The 5,924-nt window shown below is 38.2% G+C and overlaps 1 protein-coding gene across 1 annotated transcript in view; it reads right to left on the bottom strand.

The window, feature by feature from the left end:
- PAN3 (PAN3 poly(A) specific ribonuclease subunit) overlaps positions 1-5,924 on the bottom strand; it is a 66,202-nt gene that overhangs the window by 60,174 nt on the left and 104 nt on the right. The window lies entirely within an intron of this gene.

The raw sequence follows: 5,924 nt of genomic DNA, 5'->3' as shown, positions 1-5,924 counted from the left end.
GGGGAAGAACACACAAGTACTATTTGTCATTTGTGTTTTCCAGAAGGCAGCTCTGATTTCAAATAACACTTCTCAATCCCTTCTAATGGTGTTTTCTAACTATTTTTCATACAAACTTCATTTCAAGAAGAATGCAATCACAAGAACCTCAAACCCAAAGGACAAAGCTCCAGAAAGGTAAGAACAACCATTAAGAGGGGAAGAAAATTAAATATTAAGCCGGCCAGGGAAGGCAAGGACACACATATGAGAGCTTCAGACTGTTTTAGGACACCATGACTTTCATCATATTGAAGTTAATATAGAAAGACAATTTTGTCATAACCAAGTGCCACACCAGTATCACTCACTTCCACCTCAACTCCTTTTCTTTACCTGCCTATTGCTATGATTTACTGAGGTTCTTTAAGCACTTGTCAAAATTCATCTAGATTGACTGGCATACATCCTGCCCCTCTCCCTTTAAAGGCATTAACAATTTTTTCTATTTCAGCCTTTCTTCACAGGAGAGATGCTCCAGTACCTGCATCATCTTTGATGCCCTTCTCTGGACTCTTTTTCAGTATGTCTGTCTCTCTCATGTACTGAGAAGCCCAGCACTCCAGGTGTGACTTCACCACTGATGAACAAAGGGGAAGGATCACTCCCTGGACCTATTAGCAATGTTTTGCCTAATGCAATCCAGGACACCATTCATCATCTTTTCAATACTTCTTTGTGCAGCATACTAGGAAGAGAAGTATTACAAGAAACATTCCCACCTTCTAAAGGTACACACCACCTTGCCTCCACCCATCAATATCCAGTAGCAAACCCCAAAATTATAGCTGCACTTAAGACAAGTTTGCTTTGCTTTCATCTCCCTCCACAAAAGTATATATTACAAAATTCTCATCAAGATAGAGAACGAGTAAGACTTTGATGCACACAATTAGATCTAATTTTACATAGCTTATAAGGCTTCTCTTAAGTGAGTGATTTTGCATTCCTCTCCAGCAAATCTTTTCCCCAAAAGACATCAGAGATTATATTTTTTCCTTCCATCTCCATATTCTGTGCCCCAACCCTGAGAAAATAAGCATTTTCCCCATGGTCATTCTTGTGCTAAGCGTGCCATCTCAAAATATCTTGTGGTGTGTCAGCATCTATTCTCTTCATCTTAATAGTGTTCTGCTGGAACTATATTTCAGAATATTTCTTTGCAATTTTTAGAATAATATTAATTGGACTATAAAAGAAGTCATCCTGCAAAAGAATGAGATTGTCACAACCAAACAAATCAGTTTAGTTGTCAAATGCTGTGACCTACAAAGGACGATACCTATTGCTTTCCTTTCCAAACAATCCAAAACTTGTCTTTGACAGCATACTTGGCACCATCTACAGCATATCCCACTCAAATGTTTGAAGTAAAGCAACTGGGTTTCTTCAGAAAGCATTAAACAACTGAATCATTTTATATTTAAAATAGCATGTCTGTAGTTCCACTCAGTTCTCAACAGTTGAAAAATGAAAACATTTACAAGCTTCTGTGCTATAAGGAGAGTTTTATTACCCAACTCTTGGCAGATGCAGCAGTGGCAACAAAGGTCTTTGTGTTTATTCAGCTGCAAGGCTTTGAAGTGAGCATGGTCTCTACTTCTCTGGCTATTCAAGAATGCTCAGTACACCAACATTAGCATGGCGAAAGCAAGACCAATTCTTCTCCATTGCTTGTCCTTGCCAACTTTAATACTGAAGACTGTTACCCCTTTTTTAATTTTGATTAGGGTGATCAAGTGAAAACTCATGATTCTTGCCACATAACATGCAGTCCAATGGATGCCACATAGTTATAAATCTCATCCCATCAAAATAAAGAAAACCAGATTTCTATGAAGCAACATGCATGAAGGCACCTTCTGTTTTATGTTCTTACAACCAAATTGCTCAATTCTAATACAACGCTCAAAATTTTAAAATCAAGATACTTCTATGACTCATCCTGCTGTAACATCCTTTTAACAGCCCAACATAATATTACTAAAGCTCTTTCCCACACCACCTGCATCTTTGATCAAGCCATGAGTTAGTCAAAGGGCAGCACCAATGCCAGAGGAACACAGACATGAGCCAGCCAAGTGGCACACGCAGAGCGACTGAGCAAACAGCCAAGCATTAGAGGCATCTCAGCCAGCCAGCTCCTGCCTCCTCGCTGCTGGGAAAGCCAAAAGCAATGAGCTGCTTCTTGAACCACACCTCTGACTGTCTCTTGGCAGCTGCTGCTACACCAAAAAGAGAAAGAACAGCTTCGAGGACAGCATGCAGCCTGTGGGCCATGTGTTGTGCAGGCCTGCTCTGTTATTAGTTAGAGAAGGGAAAACAGAAAATACGTGCTTTGATAAGCTGGAAGCCAATACTGTTAATAGAGTATATGAAAGCATATGCAGATTCAGGGAAAAGACACATGAAACAAAACTGTATCATGGAAAAACACAAACCAATGAGGACAGAAGACTATTAATCAACAGGAAACTAAGTTAGTAAGAACAGAAGAGGACAAGGGTGGGCAATGAAAGGTTGGCTAACAGCAAAGACGTTTGAGGTAGGAAGATTGGAAGTATGAGACAGGTATTTTTCAGAAAGGAAAGAAAAAGGAAGAATTAAGAGCCACAGCCACTTCAAAACTCATGCATCTTCCAAACCGTACCAAGGATTTGAACCCTATATTCCCCACTGCAAAGTGAGCACTGCCACCAATGGCATCTTCACCACTAACCTAAGCCCAATGACATGTTCTAGATAATAAAATATTCCTCAACAGAACAAATGAAATCTTAAAGTCAAAAACACCCATTCTGCAGAAACGTTGACTACTATTCGTCTATGTTATTTCTGATCGAAGAAGCACATTCACTCCCCAGTTAATCATGATACAATCCAGTTTTACTTTCCTTCTTTTGCTGCTTACTTAACACCGAGTCTTAACAAATATTAGGCACTGCACACAAAGATATGCTAATTGAAAAATTTGGATATAGCTTTGCTTGAGGCAGTTTGGCTCCATTACATAGGCATTATGATAACACCAATATACACAATCACATATTCTTTTCAACAAACCTCTGTTTTATGTGCTGCACATGACAAACACATTCTGGAGATGAAACAGGAATCGTCAAGACAACTCATCAATTGAATCCCTGATGATTATGTTGAAAGGTATGTGGTGAATAAAACAAGGACTGCAAAAAGATTATCTCATGGTAACAGAAAATGAGCATTACCCAGAACAGATAAGTTTATTACTATCTTTGCTAGATTGAGGCCAGTGAAGCATCTTGAACCAAGCTTTCTGCTGGCAGTCATTAATTCTGTTCTTCACCTTTCAGATGTGTATCAAAAATTCTGGGATCCCTAGTTTGCCAGCACCATTGTTTGTTTAACTGCCATCCTTTTTCTTCCCATGGATCTATAAAATGCAGACTACTTTCTTCTCTCAAAAGGAAAATGCTCCGCAATGTTTGATGGAATAATCATAAACTGCACAGGAAAGTGCACTGCCAACCAACAGTCTTCACAAGAAGGATGTGAACAGCATGCAGGAATAAGGCATGGAACTGCAAGATGAACACTCAACTGGGTGAGTATCAGATACTCATTACACACGGATCTGCCATGCATCTTGTGTCCTGAATAAGTCACGCTTATAGTTTTCCCACTGAAAAAAATTTTGCACTATGAGAAATACATTTCAATACTTAACCTCAAGGCTGCACTGGCAATCTAAACTTACCATTTCTTAACATTAACTGCATCTTACTAGTGTTTTTCTACCACTGTGTTTATTTGCCTGTTTGTGCAATTTCCCAGGTTTAAAAAACAAGCTGAAAAAGTTGCCTCATATTGCATCACTGATGCATCTATTTGTGAACTACAGTGCCACCAGAGACAACAAAGTAACTCAGATGGAACTGACATTTCCATCTGCAAAAGAAAATCTGAGACTTAACAAAGTATTTTATAAAATGCACCTCATGTTTCATTGATGGTAGAACAGTATCTTTTCAGTATCTTTAGTTTGATCCAAGGACCTATAGGGAAATAGCCACATGGATTTGTTCTCTCCCCCCTACTTGGTTCCACCTTTGCATTATGACAACTTGTTTCTTTGTTCAATTTCTGTGCATTTCCCTTGCACAATTCCAGTCCCCATTCTGTAGTGTCCTATCAATAGCTCCTCTCTGCTTCAGTCCCTTTGCTCAATCCTTCCTAGTTCCTTATTCACTTATCTTCAGCTCACTTTCCCTAAACCCACAGCGTAAGTATCTTTTCCTTGACAGACCCCTCTGCTTCAATTAACACAGATGCAGCTCTCTTTCATTAAACATAGCTTCACTTCCATGCTGCTTCAGTCTGAAGTGGAAGAGAAGGAAAGAGGGAAATGAAGCAGATCAGCATTCCTCCTGGGAGTTCAGGCAAGGCCTAGATTAGGCCAGAGCTGTAACTGCAAGAATGTACTCAAGTTGGAACATGCCAGTGCAGATTACATCTTTGAGAAATTATCTAACATCTAGGAAGTCTCCAGAGGGTCTATATAAACCAGTTTGGCAAAGGTTTAATCGAGTGACAAAATCTAGGCAAATTTTCAGAGACAGCAAGCAAAAGGTATATCCTTGACACAATAACCAATCTATCAGATTTAAAATCTGTTCCAAACCATAGAGGATTAGTATAATTTAAAGTGAAATACAGTAAGGTTTCTCCCTTGCCTTATTCTCCAAAAAGATGAATGACATGGAAAACCTCATTCCAAGTAGCTAAACTTTGTCAGTATGGACCTAACTTCAAAACAGATGTGTTACCAGCTTTACCTATGCAAACAAGAACTTAAATTATACGATTCAATGGAAAAAAATCAATATAGGAATGCTTTTTAAACTGTACTTTAATGCCTGTAAGCACTTTCTCAACACTAATGAAACACTTCTTCAAATGTAATTTTCCTTAGTCTCCAATGGGGAAGAGGCACATTGATTTCTTCTCAAAGAGAAACAACAATGCCTTGACTGTAATCTCACAGGCATTAGAAAAATATTCAAAAATCCTGAGCATTCACGTTAGATGCATGCCTTATTGTCTTTTTAGAAGCGACAGTAATAATTAAAAACTTGTGTCTATAAAGACACCAGTGTTTCTGCAGAATACAATTTAAAAATACAAAACAATGACTTTGTGCTAAAATTATAAAATCGTATGATCTCAGTGATACCAAAATTTGTAGCTGCAAGCTTCAATAGCACACTCTGGGAATCAGAGGTTAAAACTTTTCTTTTTAAGTTGTGCATCACTGTCGGTAAAATATTTCCATACTTTTGCAATTCTGCCAAGTAAGAAAATCCAGCCTTATTTAAAATATGCAGTAAAAAAAAAAAAAAGAGGCAGAAAAAAAGAGAATACACTTAATTGATTCCTACCTTTTGCTGAGTTATTTTTCAATCCCTAACACAGCCACAATTAAGATCAAAGTAAGCTCATAAGGAGTTTCCTCGATAGCAAAGTTTACAAATTCTGAAATTTTTGCCTAGTAATTTCAGAGTTGACAATTCACATTTCGCTTCAGTGACTTTTCATCTTCGAAACATTTCAAAATCTAGTTTTTAGATATCTAGTACAAGGCTATCAAAATAATCTAGGAACACAGAGTTAATGGATGTAGCAAAACCCAACACAACAGCCCAGGTAAGTGCTTATTAGCAGACTGATTTTAAAGCAATGACACTGTTTCATTTCCATTTGCAAGACTAAAGTTAGCATATACTCAAGCGTATCCTACAAGATGACACATTCCAGAAGATTCCATGTCCTACACCTTGAACAGTTTTCTGTTCTGGGTGTAAGGGCAGACAGAACTAAGGAAACCCTATACGAATCAGTGCCATTAC

The sequence above is a fragment of the Acanthisitta chloris genome, unplaced genomic scaffold (assembly GCF_000695815.1).
Source record: "Acanthisitta chloris isolate BGI_N310 unplaced genomic scaffold, ASM69581v1 scaffold1010, whole genome shotgun sequence".
NCBI classification, from domain to species: domain Eukaryota; kingdom Metazoa; phylum Chordata; class Aves; order Passeriformes; family Acanthisittidae; genus Acanthisitta; species Acanthisitta chloris.
This window is presented reverse-complemented; position numbering and strand designations above follow the sequence as displayed.